A 24961-nucleotide genomic window follows, 5' to 3' on the forward strand; every position below is an offset into this window, starting at 1 on the left:
TAACTACTATGCTAATCCTTTGAGCTTTCATTTTCTATTTTCATTCCAATTTTAAGCCTGTTTTAAATCTGAACAACCTTATTTTTAACCTCTTGGTTCCCTTATACGGTCCCATTTTTAACGACTTTGGTGTTGTACATTGAAAGTATTATCTACCTTCTAAAATCTTCTGGGATGATTGTGGGTCATCCATTTACCTCCATGTAAACAGTTGGAACAGTGACTGGTACCGGGCTCTAGAATTGCTAGACAGCACCATTATTGTTGTACCAAGGCTGCAGGAGGTCATGTGACCCACCCATGTTTACACAGTTGATCATATCATAAAAGTTCCTTATGCTATGACTAATTTTCCTTATGAAAGTAGAGTAAAATCATTACTACCATAGAGTTGTTATGACGTAAAAGAAGATATTACATGAAATGTTCTTAACATGGCACCCAGGGCAAGTGGTTGTCTATGACCACAAGAGCCTCTCTTGCACATTGTCCTGTGCTATGTCCTCTCTGACACCATGAGCAAGTGCACCCGTGTCCCTTTGCACACAGGGCCCATTCATTCTCCAGAGTCTCAAGTGGCTGTCTCCCAGGTACCAGAAAACAAAGTGCCTTTCACATTGCAGCTCTCATTCTCCTCACAGAGAGCTTGTGGGAGGAAAAGTTTTCAGAATTTATAGCCTGGGAGCTGAGGTTGAAAACCATGTCCCAAGAGCTCAGAGCTTCAGTCATGGAGTTAAGATGTGCAGTGTGCGCATGGCTCTGGATCTCATGCTCATCTCCATGACTGCACCAGCCTGATGGTGATTTTCTGTCACCTACAACATGTTTAGGAAGGGGACATTCTCTCCTGGTCAAAAAGATATGATTTACTAACAAGTCCATGCTCCCTCTACCAGACATTCACTCAACAACACATCTCAGCCTTTGCTGGTGAGTCACATGTGCAATTGGAATTCTCTGCCTTCACTTGACTCAAGATGCTTGAGGTTAGAGCCATTGTTGATTTTATTATAGTTATATCTTTATGTCTGCTTCTCAGGACACATGGGGGATGCTCCCTCCATTTTGAGGAGGTTGAGAATATGGATAAATGTTTACAAGGACTATCAAAGTCCTTTAGTAAGTTCAACCCAAGTCTAGTTGGAACTGGAAGGAATGGAAACAGAGAGAAACACTCCCATCAGACCAAAGTGCACACAGTACTCACATGCTCACCCTGACTCCCCTCCATTCAACACCCCCACCCAACACACACACACACCCTCCTTTCCTGGACACACAGACATGTGCAATTTCAACTGTGACTATTTTACTATTTTTCAGTTGGTGAAGAAATATGGGGACATTTTTAGCCTGGATTTCTCTGAATATTCTTCAGTTGTTCTCCCTTAATCATGAGGCCCTAGTTGACCAAGACCAAAACTTTGTGAAATGCCCCACAAACTCCATTTGAAAATATTTATTTAAGAATAATAGTAAGCTTCTGGAAGATGTGTATCTTTGATGTCCTGTGGTCTATGAAAGCTGCCACTGTGTCTGTAATTATCTAAAACTCCCTAGGACCAGACCCATCATAAACTGCCTGCCCCTGAAAGAAATTGAGTGCTTGCATTTTCCTGTTGAAGAGGCCTCAGAGGCCTGGCAGGGTCAGCACTGATGTAGAGATTTGTCACCTGCATGACCTCACTCTGGATATTTGATAAGTATTCACCTCACTCAATGATGGGATGTGTTTTTTTAGCAGAGGAAGAGACCATGTGTTCTCCTCCTCTCTTTCTGCTTCCCTTTTAAATCCCTTCTCCTAGTGCATCTGCTTCCTCCTGCTGATAATATGATCTGCCTGTTTCCTTCTCTCTGTTATTAAGGTTGTGCCCCACTAGGTGTCTCAAGCCTTTCATCTACGTTAGAAGAGCTGGCCATAAATAATTAAAATGACTATTGAATAAACTTACACATTTAAAAATTGAGTGAAAATTCAAATCTACTCCTCTACCAAAATGCCATTTTTTTCCAGCTGCTTCTCAGTTCCTCTTTGAAGTGTTTTATCCATTAGCTCTTCATCCATTAACTCTATTATCTGCCATGTGAAGCCTGGTGCTAGACAACCTTGATATAACAGTGAGGAGGGCAGTCAAAAATCCTTGTTTTTCTGTAACTTACATTCTATTCAGGAAAATAGGATCCATTATTCTAATAATTTAAGACCTTAATATGATGAAGATAAGAGCAGGTTGCTCTTATTAGAGGCATCTAATCTAGTCTTGAGACTCAGGAAAATTTAATGTAAGTGACATTTAGTTTAATGAAGTGAGGAAGCATCAGATAGTAGGAACAGAATATGAAAATGCTCTGAGGTAGGAGAAGGGCAATGAACTGAGGAATTGAAAGGTGGCCAGTATAGCAAACAGGGAATTAATGAGATTTGAAGTGACTGAGTTTGACCAGGAATAGTTCATGCAAGTTCTTATTAAGTATGTTGCTTTTTATCCTAACAACAATGTGTACTTACATAGTACACATTAAAGACTTATCTAGCCTGCCATGTCAAGAATTCAGTAAAGCAAGAGAGTACTGTAGCATTTTAGGTTAGAGAAGGTATGTGACTTGGATTAGGGAGGGGGCAAGAAATGGCATTACAGTTGGTTAGACCAGGACAAGTGGCCATAAATATACATGGATTTAAAACATTCAGGAGGAAAATATAGTAACATTATGACCTAGACAGGGGGAGAATGAGGTTTTGAGGCAGACACCAAAATGCATAGGTAAAGAAAAGAAGGACATTTAGAGGAAGACAAGGCTGGCTTGGATGAGGATTGTATGGGAAACACCATGAATTCAGTCATCTGTATGCTTAATTTGAAATGCCTTTAAATCAGCCGAGTCAATACACACATATATACAATCTAGAGTGAGAGAAAGAAATAGAAATTTACTATTAGTAGATGTCATTTCCAATTTTACAACTTAATGAGTTTTCCCAGAAGTGGATGGTAGGGTAGAAAGAGAAGAATCTTCAGTCCTTGAAGAAATTGAATCTTGAAAAACTGAATCATTTCAAAATTGGGTTGTGATGATCATTGTACAACTATAAATGTAATAAATTCATTGAGTAATAAAAAAAAGTTAGTAATGTGTTCAATACCCATTCTCTCGTGCTTAATTCTCAAGATCCATGAGGGCAGGTCATGGTTAGCTGTGCACTCTTATCCCCTCTGTGCCCTACACAGTGCATTGGGAGACTGACCTGAGAAAACATTTGTAAGGCTGATATCAGAGAATTTTTTGCCTATGTTCTCTTCTAGGAGTTTGATGGTGTCTTGTCTTCCGTTTAACTCTTTAAGCAATTTTGAGTTTATTTTTGTGCATGGTGTGAGAGTGTGTTCCAGTTTCATTGATTTACATGCGGCTGTCCAATTTTCCCAGCACCACTTACTGAAAAGACCGTCTTTTTCCAATTTTATATTCTTGCCTTCTTTGTCGAAGATTAACCTGTAGGAGTCTGGGTTTATTCCTGGGTTCTCTCTTCTGTTCCATTGGTTGGTCTGTCTGTTTTGGTACGAGTAACACACTGTCTTGGTTACTGCGGATTTGTAATATTGCCTGAAGTCTGGGAGAGTTATGCCTCCTGCTTTATTTATGTTCCTCAGGACTGCTTTTGCAATTCTGAGTCTTTTGTGGTTCCATATAAATATTTGGATTGTTTGTTCTAGTTCTGTGAAAAATGTCATGGGTAATTTGATAGGGATTGCATTGAATTTGTAGATTGATTTGAGTAGTATGGCCATTTTTACAATATTAATTTTTCCCACCCAGGAGCATGAAATATCCTCCCATTTCTTTGAATCCTCTTTAATTTCCTTGATAAATGTTTTATAGTTCTCAGCATATAAGTCTTTCACCTCCTTGGTCAGGAATATTCCCAGGTATTTGATTGTTTGGGGTGCAATTTTAAAAGGTATTGTATTTTTGCATTCCTTTTCTAATATTTCATTGTTAGTATACAGAAATGTGACTGATTTCTTCATGTTAATATTATAACCTGATACTTTGCTGAATTTGTTGATCAGTTCGAGTAGTTTTTGGGTTGAGTCCTTAGGGTTTTATATGTGTAGTATCATGTCATCTGCATAGAGTGACAATTTTAACTCTTCCAATTTGGATAACTTTTATTTCTTTTGTTAATCTAATTGCTTTGGCTAGGACTCCCTATTTATTCAACAAAAATGTTGAATAAAAGGGATGAGAGTGGACATCCTTGTCTTGTTCCAGATTTTAGTGGGAAGGCTTTCAGCTTTTCTCCATTGAGTATTATATTTGCTGTGGGTTTGTAGTAAATGACTTTTATTATGTTAAATTATGTTCCTTCTATATATGCATCGGTAAGAGTTATCATGAATGGATGTTGGACTTTGTCAAATGCTTTTTCTGCATCTGAGATGATTGCATGGTCTTTGACTTTTCTTTTGTTAATGCGGTATATGACATTGATTGATTTGCCTATGTTGAGCCATCCTTGTGAACCTGGGATGAATCCCACTTGGTTGTGGTGTATGATTTCTTTTTATGTTGTTGGATTCATTTGTCTAAAATTTTGTAGAGAATTGTTGCATCTATATTCATCAGAGATATTGGCCTATAATTTTCCTTTTTGGTGGTGTCTTTGGTTTTGGAATTAGGGTGATGGTGCTGTCATAGAATGTCTTTGGGAGTGTTCTTTCTTCTTCAGACTTTTGGAAAAGTTTAAGGAGGATGGGTATAAGTTCCTCTTTGTTTGTTTGGTAGAATTTGCCTGTGAAGCCATCTGGTCCTGGACTTCTATTCGTAGGGAGTATTTTTATGACATATTCAATTTCATTTGTAGTGATCGGTCTGTTCAGTTGGTCTATTTCTTCTTGATTCAGTTTTGGCAGGCTGTAAGTCTCTAGAAAGTTGTCCTTTTCTTCTGGGTTGTCAAATTTGTTGGCATACAATCGTTTATAGTACTCTCTTTTGGTTTTTTGTATTTCTGCAGTATCCATTGTGATTTCTCCTTTTTCATTTCTTCTTTTGTTTGGGTTTTTTCCCTCTTCTTGGTGAGTCTGGCCAGAAGTTTGTTGATTTTGTTTACCTTTTCAAAGAACCAGCTCTTGGTTTTATTGATCTTTTTTCTTTTTTCTTTTTGTTTTATTGATTTCCTCTCTTATCTTTATGATTTCCTTCCTTCTGCTGACTTTGGGTTTTGTTTGTTCTTCTTTTTCTGATTTATTTAGGTTGTGGGTTAGGTTTTCAATTTGAGATTTTTTTCTTCTTTTTTGAGGAAGGCCTGTATCACTATGAATTTCCCTTTAAGCACTGCTTTTGTTGCATCCCATAGATTTTGAGTGGTTGTGTTTTCATTATCATTTGTCTTGAGGTATTTTTTAATTTCCTTCTTGATTTCCTCTTTGACTCATTGGTTTTTTAGTAACATGTTGTTTAGTCTCCATGTGGTTAGTTTTTTTCTCATTTATTTTCCTGTGGTTGATTTCTAGTTTCATGCCATTGTGGTCAGAGAAGATACCTCAAATAATTTCTGACTCTTAAATTTTTTGAGGTTGGTTTTGTGCCCCAATATGTGGTCAGTCCTTGAGAATGATCCATGTGCACTTGAGAAGAATATATATTCTGATTTTTTTGGATGTAATGTCCTTAAAATGTCAATGAAGTCTAACTTTTCTATTGTGTCATTTAGGATCTCTGTTTACTTATTGATTTTCTGTCTAGAGGTTCTGTCCATTGATGTGAATGGAGTGTTAGTCTCCTACTATTATTGTATTCTCATCAATTTCTCCTTTTCTGTCTGTTAGTAGTTGTTGTAGGTATCTAGGTGCTCCTATATTAGGGGCATATATATTGACAATTGTAATATCCTCTTCTTGAATGGATCCTTTAGCCATTAAGTAGTGTCCTTCTTTGTCTTTCTTTATGGCCTTCATTTTAAAGTCTATTTTGTCTGACATGAGTATTGCAACCCTTGCTTTCCTGTCTTGTCCATTGTCAAGAAATATCTTTTCCCATCCCCTCACTTTCAATCTATATGTGTCCTTTGCCCTAAGTTGGGTCTTTTGTAGACAGCAGATTGTAGGTTTTTACTTTTTTATCCGAACTGCCACTCTGTGTCTTTTGATTGGAGCATTCAGTCCACTGACATTTAAGGTGATTATTGATAGATATGTATTTATTCCCATTTTAAACCTTGTTTTCCAGTTGATTCTGTTTCTCCTTTCTTCCTTTCTTTTTTTTTTGGCTGGATGATTTCCATTTATTTTATGCTTGAGTACTTTTCTGTTCAGTTTTTGTGAGTATAATGTTTGGTTTTTATTTGTGGTTGCCCTGTTTTTTTCAGTATGTTAACCCCTTCCTGTATCTGCTTGCTTTAGCCTGATAGTAATATAGGTTCAAACACATTATTGAAAAAAAAAAAAAAAGAGTCTATGTTTTCTTACTTTCCTTCTCCACATCCTGTGATTTTGTGGTCCTTTTTTTAACATCTTCATGTTTGTCCTTTTGCTGTTCCTTGTGTTTATCATTGCTTTTATATTATTATTTTTTTCTTTTTTAGATCTGTATGCTGGCTTATTTACGTGATTTCTTTCTATCTGTGGTTTCCTCTATCTTATTTCTTTTTGTTTTGTTTTGTTTTTAGAGAAGCCCTTGCAGTATTTCTTTTAGAATGTGTTTAGTATTGCTGTACTCTTTTAGCTTTTGTTTGTTCGAGAAATTCTTTATTTCCTCTTCCATTTTAATGATATTCTTGCTAAATAGTGTATTCTAGGCTGCAAGTTTTTTCCTTTCATAACTTTAAATATATCTTGCCACTCCCTTCTGGCCTGTAGTGTTTCTGTAGAGAAATTAGCTGATAGCCTTATGGGGGGTCTCCTTATAATTAATGCTTAGTTTTTTTTCTTGCTGCCTTTAGAATCCTCTTTGCCTTTAACTTTTGCCATTTTTATTATAATATGTCTTGGTGTGGGCCTATTTGGGTTCAACTTGTTTGGGGCCCTCTGTGCTTCCTGTATCTTGGTATCAGTTTCCTTTCGATTTGGACAGTTTTCAGCTATAATTTCTTCAAATGTATTTCCAATCCCCTTGTCTTTTTCTTTCCTTCTGGAATTCCTATTATGTGTAGATTGGCCCACTTTATATTATCCCATAGATCCCATATTGCTTTCATATTTTTTTCATTTGGTTTTCTGTCTGCTATCCTGATTGGGTGATTTCTATTATTCCATCTTTCGAGTCACTAATTCATTTCCATGCATTATTTGTTCTGCTCTTTACTGCCTTTAGCTTAGTTTGCATCTCTGTAAATGAATTTTCTTTTTCTTAGTTCCTCCTTATATTTTCTATTTCCTTTCTAAAGGAATCTGCACTACTGCTCATATCCACTCTTAATTCCTTGATATTCAGTCTTAATTCCTTCAGTATTTTCACTATCTCCCTTTTGAACTCAATGTCTGTCAGGTTGCACAGGTATGTTTCATCATTTGCTGCTTCAGTGAATTCTCTTCATGTAACCTGGAATCATTTCTGAGCTTCTTCATCTTGCTTACGTTTTTCTTTTTCTATGAGTTTAGGGAAGCCAACCTGTAGTCTTGAAGGACTACTTTAAGGCAAGAGCACCCTTTTGTATTTTGTGAGGGATTACTATTTATTTTTGGCACGGGAGTTTGGATATTTGCTATCTCTTTCTTTGGTGTTATCCCCAGGGTATTAAGTGTGTTTCCAGGGAGAAGGAGCCAGTGGGTGGGGCTAGTAGTCAGTGCCTGGTTGCTGGGCTCTTAATAACAGAAAGAACCTTCAGGAAGGTGGTGCAAGCTACTCCTAGTTGCAGGGCCCTGGGAAGTGGTAATGAGCCTTAGGGAGATTTATGAGGTGTCCAGAGCATCTGGCAGTGGCAGCAGCAGCATGTGTGAGTTCCCAGAGGAGTAAGAGCAACAACAGGTAGTGTTCAATTGCAATGCCCTTCTCTGAGGCGATTGGAGCCACAAGTGGTGCCTGTTCAGGGACCCCTAGCAGTAGTGGGCCACACCCACCTCTGGAGTCAGTGTAACTGCAGTGGCTTTCCCCTGCCATCTGCAGACCATGCAAGAAGCATCCTGTCTCACTTAGCCTACACAGGAGGTGCTGCACAGGTTGCTCCTAGTTGCAGGTTCCTGGGAAGTGACAGAGTTCAAGTGTGTGGGCACTGACCAGAGCATTCAGCAGTGGCAGCAAGCAGGGCCAGTGTGCTCCCAGGGGTGAGAGAGCAACAAAAGGTGGTGTTTGTCACAATGTCCTCCTCTGTCGTGCCCTCTGAGGTGGTTGGGGCTGAAAGTGGTTCTTGTTCAGGGATCCCCAGTGGCAGTGGGCCATGCCCACCTCTGGAGTCAGAGATAACTGATTTTGTCTTCAAAAGTGGAAACTGGCACCACCTTGTCTCTGCAATTGTCTTGTTTTTCTCAATCAGCTCTACATCATCTTTCCACGGATAATGAAATTCCTTCCTGGACCCCACCAAACCCTCTTCAGTAATTGGGAGAAACTGAAAATGTTTGTTGCCCATGTGATTGAAAACCACAGGAGAGATTGGAATCCTGCTGAAGCAAGAGACTTCATTGATGCTTACCTCTAGGAAATAGAAAAGGTGAGGAAGCCAGAGTTATTTCCTGAATTTTTACCTTAAAGAGCAAATGAGGGTATTCTAGTTAATTATTGCTTCTGTAATAAATTACCACAGACTTGGGCGCTTAAAACCACACAAATTTATACTTTTATAATTCTGGAAGAAGTCTGAAAGCAGTTTCACTGGGTTGGAGCCAAGATATTGGCAGGGCTGTTCTTCTGGAGGAAGAACCCATTGATTGACAGTCAGCTTCTAGAGGCTGCCTGCACTCCTTGACTGAGGACCCCTTCCTCTGTCTTCAAAGCCATTGATGTAGCATCTTTTCTGCCACCATCCTCACATCTCTTTAATGACCTTTTGGCTTCCCTCTTTTGAAGATTCTTGGGATTATATTGGGCCCACTGGGATTATCTAAGAAAATCTTCCCATACCAAATCCTTAACTTAATCATATCTATGAAGTTTCTTCAGCTATGTGAGATACCAGGCTCAGATTCCAGAGATTAGAATATGAACATCCTTGTAGGTCTTCAGCCTGCTGCAGGGGTTAAAAAATAGAGTGTAGAAAAACATTAATTCAGAATTGATGAGCCAATTAGAAATAAAGGTTGAAATTTAACATCATTTGGCTCGAGGTCTTAGGAAAGCCTACATATAGCCTTTTCGTGATCTCTTCTTTACCCTCTGCCCATGTCTGAAGGAGTTTTACACAAAAGGAAATACAAGCATTATTTCATTATCACTTAGACCTGTGCCCAGTTTCCTACCCCTTCCCCCAGCTCCCCAGTTCAGAATAGAAGTAAAGCTGAATCAGATGCCAGAGTTTACTGTCACAGGGGAGGGACTTTGACTTCCTTTTTCATCCCCATATCATCTGCTTTCCTATATAATAGGAAAGAAGCAGGAAAAATACCAAACTGAATGTTTAGCCTTTACCACAGTAACCCCTCTGGTGAATACCTATCACTGCATCAGATTCATCATCTTTGACCCATCAGATTATTTGTTCCTTCTCCTCAAGTTGGGAGAATTTATATTTCTTTCTACCTGCTCTCTTATTTCACCTTATTGGCATAACATTAATGGGAGCACTGACTTTTCCTCTGAAGAGGAGACATCACTTGTTATGAGGCATGAAGGTGAGGGACCACACAAATAGGAATGTGGATGCCTTGAAGCTTCTTCAGGAAGGTGGTAGAGATGCTGCAATGCCATGAGGAAAGGCTGTTGGGATCAGAGAACTTTAAACTAGAAAGGAAAAGATTAACAAGGGGATGTGTGAATTGTTGCACTTTAGAGAAATGCAGTTTGTTCTTTTTGGTATCAATACAAACATTCGTTGAAGATTTGCACATGTTCTTTCTATCTCTCCTAATTCACGATAGCATCTTAAGGGTGAGTATTGTTATTTCTATTTTATGGTCATAGAACTGAAACACAGAGAAGTATAGTAACTCTTTCAAGTCATGCAAATAGTTAATGAGGTGAGTAATAATAATAATACTGGCACCCAAGGCTCTTTTTCAGGAGTACTAATAGATTTTCCCAGATTATGGCTTAAAAATAATTGCCTTGATTTTCATCCACCAAAGGTAACAAAAGCTTCCAGCACTTGGGGCTCGGGGATGCTAATGATATTGCAGTAATGAGCTTATGCCTCCTGCGATGGCCAAAGGGAAAGTCCATTTCTCCAGGGTCTCTCCTTCCACGTTCTCTCTAGGATGACCCCCCAACGTGTTGTGACAACCAAAATCTGTCTGAACAAACCAATAATCATTTTACTTTCTAGCATAAGGGTGATGTTACTTCAAGTTTCCATGACGAAAACCTCATCTTCACCACCCTGGACCCCTTTGTTGCTGGAACTGAGACAACTTTGACAATGATGCACTGGGGTCTGCTCTACATGGCCCTGTACCCCGAAATCCAAGGTGAGCACATCAGTAGAAAGGTCTGGACAGGTCAGGATGGGGTCTCCTGGAACACACTGCCCTAGAGGTGAGGCCAGAGGCTAGCCTGGTAGGGTAAGGAGACAGGTAGGACAGGTTGTGATGGGTCCACATAACACACATATAACATATCCCTGCCCTCAGGAAAGTAGAGTCCATGGGGCAACAGTGAAGGCCATTGACGTTGTTCTGAGTTCCAGGAAAGAGTCCCATTCCAATCACTTATGAAATCTGGGCACATCCTCCCCTCCTTTTAAGTCATGTCTTCCATCACCCTGTGGACAATGTTCAAACACCCTCATCTATTATATCACATTCTCTGATCTGCCTCTTTTTGCCTGTCCAGCCTCAAGTCTTCTCACCCTGCATGGTGGCCCCACTAAATCTAATGGTGTTTACTTTGCACTGCCCTAATCTGTGCCTTTTGGTCATCACACCTGCTCTTCCCTAGAAGGATAATACAAGATGTATTTCCATAATTTCTTTACACAGTAAACCACTAGCTATCCTTAAAGAATTGGCTCAAACACAACCACCTCTAAGATGTTTTCCCTGTCTTTTTTTTTTTTGGCTTTTTTTTTTTGATATTTCTTTGGGGGGCTTCCGTGGCATATGGAGGTTCCCAGGCTAGGGGTCGAATCAGAGCTGTAGCCCCCCGCCTACGCCAGAGCCACAGCAACGCAGGATCCGAGGTGCGTCTGCAACCTACACCACAGCTCACGGCAACGCCGGATCATTAACCCACTGAGCAAGGGCAGGGACCGAACCCGCAACCTCATCGTTCCTAGTCAGATTCGTTAACCACTGCGCCATGACGGGAACTCCTTTTCCCTGTCTTTTAGGAAATTACGAGCACTTCCTTCCTCTAGAGATGACCTAATGTCCCTCCCTTACTTTACTCATCCTTTACTTCACACATCATTGAAATATCTGCCTCACGGGCTGCAGTCCGTTGCAGGACAGTGACTGTTAGAACCGTGTTTCTTTCCCCAGGTCTCAGAACTCTTTGAGTAGATCAAGGACAGGATCATTAGAAAACAGTTTTTCAAACTGAGGGTAACATTTTATTAATAAGATATAAAGCCAATTTAGTAGATCAAGTACAACATTTTCCTAACATAAATTATTTTAGAAAGGGCAGAGTGCTTCCTATATACTAAGGTTAAATTTTTCTGTTTGGGTTTTTTTGTTTGTTTTTTTTGTTTGTTTGTTTGTTTTTTGTCTTTTTTAGGACTGCACCCACAGCATAAGGAGGTTTCCAGGCTAGGGGTCAAATTGGAGCTGTAGCTGCTAGCCTGCACCACAGCCACAGCAATGAGGGTCCGAGCCGTGCCTGCAACCTACACCACAGCTCATGGCAATGCTGGATCCTTAACCCACTGAGCGAGGCCAGGGATTGAACTTGCAACCTCACGGATGCTAGTCAGATTTGTTTCCACTAAGCCACAAAGGGAACGCCAAGTTAAGTCTTTTTAAGTCTTGAAAATTTCTTTCTTTCCTTATATATATACATAAGAGCATGGTTTATATGTGTGTATATTTTTTGTTTTTTATTTTTTGTTATTTTTCCTGAGTCATGAAGTAATATGCATTTGCAATTGGGAACTACATTTTTTTAAGCTTAAAAGCCACCTAGTCAGGATATAATTTTAGCTTCTCTATAGAGGTCCAAAAAATGGCTTAAAATGGCATAAGAGGTAGAAGAGACCCAAGTATCTATAGATGGATGAATGGATAAGCAAAAGGCATAATGTAATGAAATACTATTCAGTCTTAAGAAGGAAACATTATGGAGTTCCCAGTGGCCTAGCAGTAAAGGATTTGGCACTGTCACTACCGTGGCACAGGTTCAGTCCCTGGCTGGGAAACTTTTGCATGCCATGGGTGCATTCTGGAGGAAAAAAAAAAAAAAGGAAACATTCTGATATGTGCAAAAAAAATGGATGAACCTTGAGAAAGTTATGCTCAATTAAATAATCTAGTAAAAAAAGATATATACTATATGATTTTTTTAATGAGATATCAAGAGTGGTTAAATTCTTAGAAACAGAAAGTAAACAGTGGCTGTCAGAGGCTGGGTGCGGGAGAAAATGAGTTGTGTTTGAATCAGAGTCAAGTTTCCGTTCTGCAAAATAAAAATGTTGTGGAGATTGGTTGCATAACAATACAGATATGCTTAACATTGTTAAACTGTACATTTAAAATGGCTGTGATGGTAAATTTTGTATTATGCGTATTTTACCACAATTGTAAAAGATTTTAAATGGGCAATTTAAAAAATGGACGTTTGTATCTCTCTCCAATGAGAAAATCTAAGCTGTTCTCAGGAGAACCCTTCGGGGTCCAAGCTCCTTCCGGTGCATCTAGAATGATGTCCTTGCAAACACTTTCAGAGATGGCTCACCATTGAGCCTGCTTTCCTGCAAAGTAGGAAGGGAAGAAGGAGAAGGAAGCACACATCCTCCTTTTAAGGGCAGGTTCCCAGCATTAAAGGTCCTTCTATATACATTCCATTGGCCAGAACTTAGTCACAAGGGAATCTGGGAAATGTAGTCTTTAGCTGAGCAACCAAGTATCTACCCAAAATCTCTGTTACTGTAGAAAAAGAGAAAAACACTTGTTGGGGCACAATTAGTAGAGTTTCTCTTACTTTTGGGATGCTCCTCTAAATCAATTCCTGTACATCCCCAAAATCCTAAAGATAAAAGTTGATTTATCCCCACTAATAAGAAGAGAAAACAGAGGCTCAAACACTTTCAGTAACTTAGAGCAAGAATGTTGTAGAGAATTTTCAACAGATTTGTCCTAAACCAGGGCCCACTTTCCACGCACATCATCTTTGAGAAAGTACAGTCTATAGAACCTACTATAACTTTAGCCATCATGATCCTGGTTATTCCATTCCTTAGCTTAACCAGGCTCAAGGAAAGTTATGACTAATAGAATATTAGAACTTCCTTTGCTTTTCCAGAGAAAGTCCAAGCTGAGATTGACAGGGTGCTTGGCAAATCACAGCGGCCGAACACAGCAGCTCGAGAGTCCATGCCCTACACCAACGCTGTCATCCACAAAGTGCAGAGAATGGGCAACATCATCCCCATGAATGCACCCAGGCAGGTAGCAGCCGATACCACCCTGGCTGGATACCACCTGCCCAAGGTAATTAGGGTCCTATGTGCAGCCTCAGATCTACAAGTTTATGCTTTTAAAATGGTAGGAATCTCAACTGGAAAAGTGACATGTATTCTTGTCCAAGGGAATCACCTAAATGGGGAGAGAACAATATTATCTCTGATTAAGTACTTTTTTTTGTTTGTTTTTTGTGTGCATGGGATTCTTCTATCAAGTGTATTTAGGCAAAGCCTGACTTTCTTAGCTGTGAGGTTGCTCAGTGTTTTTACTCCATGATGTGCAGTGTGAACTGCCTTGGGGTTACTACAAGCATCAGGCCTCAGACTTTGCCATGAGGAGTATGCATGGCATAGAAAGAAAAGGACTTTGCCTTTTCTTTCCCTTTGGAGTGCTTCTCATAGGACTAGGGACCTGCCATATTACACTTTGGAAATTTCTGCTTCTGAAGGAGAATTTGAAACCACCTGAACCAATTTGACATTAGTGCCGGTGTTTCTAGCATAATATCCTCACAGGTGTGCTTCCAGCTCTGACTTATAGCACATGATGGGACTATCATTTCGCAAGGGAAACCAAGCCAAGCCTGAGCAGTACTAAGTATCAGAACAGTAGAGAGAGAGGGACCAGTTCTGATTAAACAGTGATTATGTACCATAGACCATACAGGCTCTTTCAAAATGTCTTGATCAGTCCTCAGAATATCCTGTTATTCTCATTTTATAAATTTGAAAGCCAAGGCTCAGAAAGTGATTAATCTTGCATAAGTTCTCTCAGCTATATAGTGACAAGAGCTGGGTTCCAGAAACAGCTGTTCTGATTCCCAGGCTCATCTTTTTTGTACTACACCATGTTTTCCCTACAGGAGTTGCTTTACTTTGACGTTGAAAGATTCTCCCCTGCAATAGTACTCACTGGGTCCCTGTTAAATTCCCAGTCTTCTCAAAGGAAATCATGCTCTCACTCTGCCCACCACTCTTAGGATCTAGGCAGGCAGCTCTCCTGTGCCCCCTAGTGGCCACTATTCACAGTGCACTTTTTTATTGTTTTCTGGGACTCTAAAATCTACATTCTGTCTGTGGGCTCCCTCCTGAGCTGCAAAATGAACCCCCCACTGCCTGGATGTAGTGAAGAAACTACAAATTGAATACCCCTACTCCCTCTTCTGCTAAACCCCTCACTGAACCTGTTCTCTTCTGGTATCCTTAAGCGGATATTAAAAATAAACCCTTGAACTTTATCAATCTGCTCTTGGAAACAATGAATGAATAGCCACAGGCTAAAAAAAAAATTGTTTACTTAATTCAGAAGATAAATATATTTGATACATTTTTTAGTTTCCCCGAAGAAAAAGTTTGTGTTACAGATGACAAGTGCATCATGCTCAAGACTGATCAGCATTATCAGCAGGTGTTTTAATTTTCTTCGTATTTCTTAGTAAAAGAAGGCAGTCAATCCTGGATCATCTTATTTTTTGTGAGCAACGTCACAAGCAAAGCCTTTCAGATTTGACTCCAGCCACTGCTCCTGCCTCTCTCTCACCCTTTCTTTCCCCCAAGCCCACACCTTGCTACTGCACTCTCAACCATATGTGTTAAAGCCACTTAGGATTACCTGTGCAAACCGCTCAAGTGTCTAATAGGGTCTCTCAAGGGCTGCCCCAGAAACCTCTGAGTTGGTTCCTGGCTCCCTTCATCCCCATGTGGGGTGTTCCATGAAATACACTTGAGCCCACCAACTTGTTTCTCAGACCCACTTTCACTGAGTCTGACACTCCCATTCTGTTCCCTCCCTACAGGTCAACTCCCTCAGCTCCAGTCTCCACCTCCCAGCCAGGTACCAAGATGGCATCCCTTCTGAAAGACCAATTGAGCACTGTCGCTTTGCTCTGTGTAGAAGAAACTCTGAAGGCCATGCAAGACCCTTCTCCATTAGCCTCATCCCCCTTCCTCCATCTCATCCACTGCCTGGGCAAGGCAGCCTAACTCTAGCCTTGTAGTTCCCCAAATACACTCTCACTAGAGCCTCTGAACTGCTCCGCACCCTTCAAAGGTCAGTTCTGTGAGGTCTGACCACCCCTGATCCCCTTGCCTTTCCCCATTAACAGGATCCTTTCTCTGCTGGGTCTCCACTTCTACAGCTCTGAACATGTACAATATCTGTTCATTGTTAAACCAGACCAAGTGTTAAAACAGACCAAGTGCTTCACCAGACCAAGTGCTAAAGAGCCCACACTGCACATTTACCCTTCCTGTGCTTTCTCACCACCTTGGTGAGCCTCTATGGATTCACTCCAGTGTGTCTAAGTCCGTCTGTTTGTATCACACTGGGGATGACCTCAAGAAGCAGAACCAGAGGAGCTCCCCCATGGGATACCCCTTGGTTACCATCCCTGCAGAGCCAGGAAAAGCAACTACTACTGCAGCTATAGCACTCACTATTTTCTTAAAGATGGACCAACTTGTGGGTAAAATCGAGGTGTAAATGATTTCACAGATGCTCTTTGCATTTTTATAGAAATTAATTTAGCTCAAGGGAACAAGCCTGGCTCAACAGACTTGTTCTACCAGTAATTTTTAATATCTTAAAGAGTCATTCCTGGGAAATGAAACATCTCATTGACTGAATGTTGTACAAGTTGGGGGTCATAGCTTTGATGTCAAATTTCCTAGTTCAAATCATGGTTCTACTGCCCTCTACCAGTAACTCTGGACACTTTATTCAATTTCTCAGAGCTTCAAATTATATATGTGTAAACACACTTAAACCTATCTCTCAGGTGGACCTAAAATGAAGTCATGCACATAAAACATTTCATCTAGTGTTTAGAATAGAAAGGGCTCAAAGTGGGAGTTATTATATTAATTAAACAGATGTTTATTAGGCACCTAAAACATTCAGGTCTGGGAAGACAACTCATGCAAGTTTATAATTATAAACCATGATAATTGCCCAAGGAAAAACAGTCACTGGTTTCTAGAATGATGCAGGTTAGCTGCGATAGGTAGAGAAGGATGGAGAGAGTAAAGCTTCCAAAAGGAAGCGATGTTTTCACTGAGGATAAAAGGAGCCTTCAGAGTTAACTCAGTGACAAAGTGGGGAGGAAGGACATTCCAGCAAGGTGAACAGCATGTAAAGAGGCCTGGATATGAGTAGGAATATGTCCCCTGTTTGAGAAGTCTGATGTGGTGCAGGCAGGAGGAGGGCCTCAGACAGGGCTCCTTGATCTAAGGGAGGTGGAGCTATTGAAGATTATCCATCAAGTTCTAGGTGTGGAAAGTGGATGGGAATGACATGCATAAATCGTATTCAAAGCTCACTCTGTTTTCAGCATGTAGAGCACAGTGGAAGGGGCAAGAGAGAATATGGGACATAGCTATGGAACTACTGTAGGAGTTTAGCCAAGCAAGGTGGTCACCTAGCCCAAGGAGGTAGTGGTGGACCTAAAACAGAGGTGACAGAACCAAGTGAAACTGACCACCTTGCTGAATGATTGGATGAAGGCAGAGTGAGGGAAAGAGAGGCATTAAGAGTGACTCCTGGTTTTCTTTCTTTCTTTCTTTGTCTTTTTAGGACCACATTTGTGGCATATGGAAGTTACCAGGCTAGGGGTTGAATCAGAGCTGCAGCTGTTGGCCTACAGCTACAACCACAGCCATAGCCACAGCAACCCCAGATCTGAACTGAGTCTGCAACCTACACTACAGCTCATGGCTGCACTGTATCCTTAACCCACTGAGCGAGGCCAGGGATCAAACCCACATCCTCATGGATACTAGTCAGCTTCATTACCACTGAGCCACAACTGATCTCCAACTCCTGGGTTTCTTGCTCATGCTTCCTTTCCCTGGACAACTGGATTCTATAATTAAACCTTCTGTGGAATTTGCTGGGTAGTGGAGGGAAGAAAATGTACTAGATAGTAAAGAAGCAGAGATGAAGGAAATACATTTTTACCTTAGAAGAGCTTGCATAGTTATCACTTCATTAAGCAGCTGGGTTGATTTTAGAACAGGCCTGACTGGCCATTGTCTCATTATTCTCTCATTGATGCACACACATTCCCTTCATGGCCTGCCCTGACAGGTCCCTGTAGAGATCCACCTACAGTCAAGAGTAATCACACCTCCCTGGTAACATTCCCAGCAGACAATTCCAGTCCATCATTGTAGGCTGTGCATGGCATAGAGCAGGGTCTGAGGGGTTAGGTTCTGAAGATGGTGGGTTTGGGGCATTGAGGGGGTTCAGGGTACTGTAGCCTTGGTGGGAGACCTGGGGACGGCTCCCCCTTTACTCAGGTGTGTTGTGTGGGTCAAACCTTGCCTGAGTCTTTGCTGTCTTTTCCAGGGGACCACAGTCCTGACCAACTTGACTGCACTGCACAGGGACCCCGCAGAGTGGGCCACCCCAGACACATTCAATCCAGAGCATTTTCTGGAGAATGGAAAGTTTAAGAAACGGGAAGCCTTTCTGCCTTTCTCAGTAGGTGAGTGGCAATAAATAGGAATGTGGGAAGCTGGAGTCCTTCTCTCAGCCCTTCCCCTTTACTTCAGCAAGGGGAAGTCTTTGCTTTAGTTGAAAACCCTCCAGATAGCCCTGCCAAGCAACTTCTTTCAGTTAGTTGCCCCTCAGGATTCCCTGCGCAGAGCATCACCAGGACTGATGCCCTTACTTCCTAAGCCCCTGCTTGACTCTGATGGAGATTCAGCTTCACGTTGTTCTGAAACTCAGATCCTGCCTATTACCCACAAAGGAAGTTGGTCAATTGCCATTTTTATTGAGTTTTTTAATTTCCCAAGTTCCTTTTAACCATCCATTCACACAAAGCAGGAGGTAATTTCTAAGAAGGGAGTGGGGTGGGGGGCAAGGAAAGGGGCTGCTTGCTTCTCTTTATGGGCATCAGGAGTGACCCAAGTGCCACAGGCTTAACTAGGTGGAATTCTACTCTGCAAGTGCCCCATGAAGAGGTCCTTTTGCCCCTTCTAAAATTTTAATAACCATTTTATAATCTAGTTAATGCAATTCCTTGGTACGCAGCTTGAAAACTACAAAAAGGGATACATTAAAACTTTCTCTCTCTCACGTTTCCAAGACAGCCTGTTCCAAAAGGGTGTTTTAACTCTTATCCTTGTAAAATGAGTAAGAAAAATTCTTAGTGTATCCCAGGTAATGAGTTAGGTATGTTGCAGAGATCATTTCAAGTAATTTCCTAGTTCTTTCAGTCTAAATATGTTTCCTGAGCACCTATTATGTGTCAAGCATTCAGCCCTGACAATACAACAGCGAATTAAGTAGAATAAAAAGGAAATCTGCACTCCAGAGTATGTGTTCTAATGTAAACTTACAAGGTTCAAATTCTAATCACCACTCTTCAGATTAAAAAAAAAAAAAAAAAAAAGCTGATGCTTAGCAGGATCAACTATGGCATCTAAAGTCTTAAATTTTCTGTGGCAGAGCTAGAACTCAATGTTAACCAGATTTATCCACAACTATAGCCCATGCTCTCCCCGGCAGTATCTCTTCAAAAATGTAACTAAATGCTAAATTTCAGTGGACATTCTGAAATTCCTGATAGTTTTCTTATCATTAGTTTAAAACTAAATGTAGATTGATTTTCCGAGACAAGCTAAGACACAAGATGGAAGGGCTTAGAATTTAAACCCATGTAGGTGTGATCCAGAGCCCAGGCTTTCCTGCCATAGGACACTGTCCTGAGTATATCTGGACTGATTCTGATTAGGTCTTCTTTGTCTTTCTCCTTGTGGTTCTGTGTCACCTTTGTTCACATTGGACAAGTCACTTCCTAATATGAAAGCAGACATGAGATATAGGAATATCTAACAGCCCCCATGTCTACAAGAGCTTCAGGTTTCATACTAGAGTTCAAAGTTTCAGTTGCATATTTCAGTATTATAAATATTTTTGTCTTGCTTTATTTTGGTATTGGGAGTTGTAACATACCGTTTTAATTACAGACTTCCTTTGCAAGTAAATTATCTCATTTAATCCTTCAGCAACCCAGTTATTAAAGGTTAAAGAGGAAATGGATCAGTGTCTTTTAATGTAAGGAAACTAGGAGTAACAGAGAGTTGTTACTTATCCTGGATCACGTGCCCCAGGAATTGGCAGAACAAGGACTAAGACTGAAGTTTTCATCTAGTGCTCTTTCTTGCACAATTAGAATGTATCTCAGTTTTCCATTTAAAGGCCCTTGCATTTTAAGATTCACCTGGTTCATATTATATTTATCAATTATTACATTGCTGTATAACAAAGGTAGTTTTAAGTGTGTGATTTAAAAGAGTAAGTATGTTTTATTGCTCACCTATCTGCTGTACAGCCTTTTTTTTTTTTTTTTTTTTTTTTCCTGCTGTGCAGCTTTGAGCTCAACTGATCTTGACTGGGCTCTCTTGCCTTTTTGGGAGGTCAAGATTCTGAAGACTGATCCAGGATGACCTCAGCTGGGACAGTGGGGTTTAAGTTACCTCTCATCCTCCAAGAAGCTAGCCCAGCTGATGCACATGTGGAAGATGAAGGTAAGATCCCAAGAGGGAGAATAGAAGCACACAGCGCCCCCTAAGGGTCAGGCTGGAGACACAACCATCATCTCACTGCATTCTATTGCCCATGCAGGTCATAAGGGGAAGGGAGAATGCTACAATTTTTTTTATGATAAGGGTTAAGAAATCATATTGCAAATAGTACAGTACAGGGAAGGGGGTATGGAGCCATCGTTGTAATCAGGCGGTCTCACTGTCAGTCTCTCTGCCTGAGAAGAATGAAATTCAGAGAAGGCACAGTTCGGGGATTCCCTCAGCTGTGCCAAAATGAGGCCTCGCCAATAGAACAGGAAAGAGAAATCTGCAACATACACTGAGTTAAAATATCAATACCACTGTCAAGTTTCTTCCCACCAAACTCCCATCTTTGGTGCACAGTTGTTTTGCCTGTCTCTGGGTCCAGAACTTTGTAAAGACAGCCTCCCTGAAGGGATGGGGTGTGGACCCCTCCTCCTTTCTCATGGAAAAGACAGTCTGGGGTGGAATTAAGATATATGCACAATCAGAGTACCCATTGTGTCAGTGGTTAATGAATACGACTAGGAACCATGGGTTGCAGGTTCGATCCCTAGCCTTGCTCAGTGGGTTAGGGATCCGGCATTGCCATGAGCTGTGGTATAGGTTGCTGATGCGGCTCGGATCCTGCGTTGCTGTGGCTCTGGTGTAGGCTGGTGGCTACAGCTCTGATTAGACCCCTAGCCTGGGAACCTCCATATGCCGTGGGAGCAGACCAAGAAAATGGCAAAAAGACAAAAAAAAAAAAAAAGATATATGCACAGTCAGGGGAAATGGCAAACCTACTATTGCAGATCTATAGTCTCTTTTCATCATTTAAGTTTACTCCCTTGATCCAACAAAGCAACAAATAGCTCCTGAAAGGCAAGACGCTGATTCCTCATTTAAAAAAAAAAAAAAAAAAAAAACATTGGATCCTAAGAGTAAGACAAGGAAGAACTTTACCCAAAAACCCTTCCAGTTCAGTCACTTTGCTAGTGATGTAACTGACCTGGTTAATTAGTGATAGGCAGCTAATGGGAGCACCAAGGAGAAGGTCTATGTTTCCTCTAATCCAGACCAAAACTTTGAAATCAAGTTTCCCTCATTTTCATGATGTTAAAAGCAAATTCACAGCTCCTTTCTATTTTCTATCCTTGCCCCAGGCACCTAACAAAATTAGGAGACAGATTATTTCACATGTTTGGTAAGTGAGAAATGTTTATGTTTATAGGAATAAATGATAGCCTAGAGCTGGTTACTGATGGAACCAGTACTTTAATTTAGGTTCCTGGCACTCTGGGTCCAGTTTTCTCGGAATATTTGGATTCTTCTAGGAGAATCTTGGGTATTTACACTGAAGCTGGTTTGGTGCCGTTTTAACCAATTTCCTCATTGTTCTATTTCTGATGGGTAGAGATAAAGACGAAGGAAACACAGGCAAAAACAATGTAAGAACAATATAATTCTAAAGTCAGTTTACACCTGTTAAATAGTTTTGCAGCTATTCTCTCATTTCCTCAACAACTGGTTAAAGCAGAGGACAAAACAGACTCATGCACACATTGATTTTCCAAGAATATTTTATGACATGGGAAAATACAAAGTAGATAAAGCAGCACAGATTAACTACAGAAAGTAATTCCAGTGACTGTGTGCAGGAGAATCTTTACAGGGAGAGTGAGAAAATATGTTAAGAGGTTAACAAGTGTTTGGTCTGGCTTATGAGATTACAGACATCTTTCATTGTGTTTATACTTTTCACAATACTTTTTCCTTTCTGCAGTGAATATGCATCACTAGGGAGAAAGGAAGTTATTCAGACCCACACAAGAGAAACGGAGGTAGAGACCAGTGAGGGCTGTTGTAGCCCAAGTGGGGCAAGGAGGGCACTTAGGAAGGGGAGGGGGCAGTGGAGACCTGGAGTGGGGGTCAGAGCACAGCCTGATAAAGGGGGTCTGTCCTGCAGGAGGGGCCGTGGCAGGGAGAGTCCCAGTCATTAAGGAGGAGAACCTGACACAAGGAAGATAGATGCCTTGTACTTGAGACACCTTGTTCTGATATTGACTTGCTTATACTTTGCAACAGTTTTAAGAATTGAAAAACTTAATGCAGATTTTTAGATTTTTATCTGCACTTGTGTTTTGTGATTGGTAATGGGTTTTGGAAAGACTTTAGGCTGAATGCCACTTTCTAGTCACAGTCAACCCAGGCCCCTCCCTTCCTTCATCTACACCCTGAACCTTCACACCTGTGCCTCACCTGCCCACCCCTGAAGGCTCTGGAGTGTGTGATTGGGGATTGATGCTTTCTGGGCTTGGGGGAACCCAGGTGGTTGGGATCTAACAAGCCGAGTCCATAAAGCCCCAGGCCCAGCAGGCCCGCCCCAGGCTCGGGCTTTGCCAGACATGGTAGAAGATCTCAGTCCTTGCTGGGCACAGACACCACCAGGAAGGTAACTCCTTTTACGCTTTTGTCTTGCAGGGAAGCGGGCGTGCCTTGGAGAGCAGCTGGCCAGGACTGAGCTGTTCCTTTTCTTTACTTCCCTTTTACAAAAATTCTCCTGCAGGCCTCCAGACAATGAGAAGCTGAGCCTCAAGTTCAGGGTGGGCCTGACCCTCTCCCCAGTCACCTACCACATCTGTGCTATTCCCAGGGCATGAGGTTGTGGGAGGGGGAGGGGAAGGAAAGAAGGGAGAATGGGCACCTCCCCCAAGGCAGGGGCTCCTGCTCAGAAGTGAGGGGACAGCATGAAGTGCCTCTGAGCACAGGTCCTAGGAACTGCACTCAGAGGAACCTGGGTCCAAACCCCAGCTTTGCCATCTCCAGTGTGGCCCTGAGCAAATCAGTTATGATGTATGTGAGTCATTTGCCTTTTCATCTGAGAGATTTGAAGAGGATTATGATTCCTTCTGCAAAAGAAGAATTGCTGTAAAAATCAGAGGAAATAATGGACTTTAAGTGGTTCGGAAACCATAAAGTTCATCATAAAGTCGTACCTGTGATCTGCCTCCTTCTCTGCCTTCTTCCTTAGATGGGGATTTGCTTCTGGCCTGTTGAGATGGTCTGGGTCAAAGTGGTGCCAAATGGTCAATAGGAGTTAGAAGCTGGACTTGGGGAACCTCAGAAGTTGACTAGAAAGAATGTCGCACTTGGGAATTCCCACTGTGGCGCAATGAGATCAGCAGCATCTCTGCATCACCAGGACTCAGGTTTGATCCTTGGCCTGGCACAGTGGGTTAGTGAATCTGATGATGCCACAGCTGTAGCATAGGTCCCAACTACAGCTCAGATCTGATCCCTGGCCTGGGAACTCCATATACAGTGGGGCAGCCAAAAAGAAAAACAGGAAAAAAAAAATGCCACACTTGGTAGCACTGTTTAGGCTTCTGCTTCTACCTCAGATTAGCATCAGGGAAGTCAGCAGGGCAGGTAGTATCTTTTTTTTTTTTTTTTCTTTTTAGGGCCACACCAATGGCATATGGATGTTCCCAGGCTAGGGGTCGAATCGGAGGTGTAGCTGCCAGCCTACACCATAGCCACAGCAATGTGTGATCCAAGCCGAGTCTGTGACCTACACCACAGCTCATAGCAACTCTGGATCCATAACCAACTGAGCAAGGCCAGGGATCAAACCCATATCCGCATGGATGCTAGTGGGGTTTGTTAACCACTGAGCCACAACAGGAACTCCAGGGCAGGTAGCATCTTGATTTATGGGCAGGTTTCTTTGCAGAAGCAGTTTTTCTTGTTCACCTAAGGGCACGTGACCTTGACCTTTGACCCAGGACCAAGGAGATTGTGACCACAATTAACCAAACCTAAAAAGCAGATTTGGGGAACAAATGTGGAAATATTTTCTGTCTTTAAGGTGCCTCCTTACCTTAAATCTCCTCTCAGGCACTTATTCCCAGGCCATTGCAAACAACAGGATTTGACAGTGTAGTAGGTGTGAACTTTTCTCACAAATTGATAGCCAGGTTTCAACTGACAAGCATTCCCAGGCTAAAGTCAACTGATGAGCCTTGGTAGAATATTTTCTAGCAGGAACCAGAAGTGCCAGAATCCTGTTCAACCTTCCTCTGTGGTTGCTGAGGGAAAAATTGGCCATAAACTAGAGAGCTGGGTACCAGTGATAGTCCTGGACTTTTGATGCCAACCTTATTGTGAACGAACACAAACAAACCTGGTAAACTGCACTAAATAGGATAGAAGTTCTTTTTGTCTAGGACCACAAGACCTAAGAAATGTAAGTAGCTCGGAACAAAATGAGCCATAAGGACATGAGGCTTTTCATTGTCATTGCTTGGGGTTCAAAGAAAAGCCAGTTCAATGGGTGCTATTAGAAGAGGAAACAGAAGTTGGGGGAGGGAGCAATAGTCTGGCTAGAGATACTGTCAGGCTGTCAGGGAGGGTCAGTGCAGGTGGAAGAAGAGATTGTGTTTCCTAAAGAGTAGGGGGAGGATTTGGTCTAGGTGAGAAAGTGAGAAACCCAGTCGTCCATTAGAGTGCACTTTCTTTTTACTCTCCCAGAAATCTGCCTCTCTATAAAGCACCTCAAATTCTATTTCTAGAATAAAACTAATCAAAGCAGGCCTTGAACTTCTGGAACACCTGAGGTCTTGTTTTCCACTTCTTTTCCCCACATTCAGATCATCCATTTAAGAGACTAAGAAAATGGCTAAAATACCTTCCATAATATAC

The 24961-nt window shown here is 41.4% G+C and overlaps 1 pseudogene; it reads left to right on the forward strand.

Annotated features, from left to right (window-relative positions):
* Window positions 1-515: 515 nt before the first annotated feature.
* Window positions 516-23098, forward strand: LOC125133390 (cytochrome P450 2J2-like; annotated as a pseudogene).
* The last annotated feature ends 1863 nt before the right edge of the window (window positions 23099-24961 follow it).

This window comes from Phacochoerus africanus, chromosome 8 (assembly GCF_016906955.1).
Source record: "Phacochoerus africanus isolate WHEZ1 chromosome 8, ROS_Pafr_v1, whole genome shotgun sequence".
In the NCBI taxonomy this organism is placed as follows: Eukaryota; Metazoa; Chordata; class Mammalia; order Artiodactyla; family Suidae; genus Phacochoerus; species Phacochoerus africanus.